An 885-nucleotide genomic window follows, 5' to 3' on the forward strand; every position below is an offset into this window, starting at 1 on the left:
GTGAGGTCTGTGCCTGTATAATTTGTGCTCCATTAATAGTGGTTTTGAAGAAGTAACACAAGAGAGGGGGAAAATGAAAACAAAAGGGCTTTTGAACAGTCTACTCTGTCTTTGAACAGGTTTCAATACATTCCCATTTGAATATTTTCTTTTCCAACATTATAACGCAATAGCATGCTTTGCCATGATAGTTTAGAAGAATAATGCCCATTCAGACACACACTGTTGAAATTTTTCTGAACGCAGATCTTAAACTCTAATTGTTTTGAACTTGAGGATTTTTTTGTCATTTTAAAATATAATGGTATGAAACAGTTAATTTCTGAGACTGATCATACCTGACATTTAGCATGGGCATTTCAAGATCTTCTGCACACTGATAAATACCTGACTATTTCTTAACTAATGGTTCCAACCAATCTCTTCTTTGATGGTGCATCGACTGAGAGTAACTATTACTGTGCTGGCAATCGGAACTACGCCTGAGATGCCTAAGATGTTGAATTTTACATTTTCAACGCTATCAAATTCAAGATGGGCTATTTCCATATATCAATTATATGATCAGTGGCTGTTTACAAGTAAATGCTTTTCAGTTGCTTATACGGAAGCTGGATTAACCCTTCCCTCAAATATTATTCTCCTATGTTCTTTTACTTTCAAGAAAGACAAGGGAACAAGACTAAATTTCAGGGTGAAGAACATCCTACAGGTAGGGCAAAAATCCAATTTATAAATGAAGGAGAGGTAGGCAGCAAACGGCCCTTGATATGTTAACACCACTGATGCCAAATAGCACATTTACTTTTTCTCAAAATCTTGTTGTACAAGTCTTACATTTAGTATTATTTTTAAAATTTTTTAACTATATTGCACAAATGTATT

The sequence above is a fragment of the Pristis pectinata genome, chromosome 3 (genome assembly GCF_009764475.1).
Source record: "Pristis pectinata isolate sPriPec2 chromosome 3, sPriPec2.1.pri, whole genome shotgun sequence".
Classification (NCBI taxonomy): Eukaryota; Metazoa; Chordata; class Chondrichthyes; order Rhinopristiformes; family Pristidae; genus Pristis; species Pristis pectinata.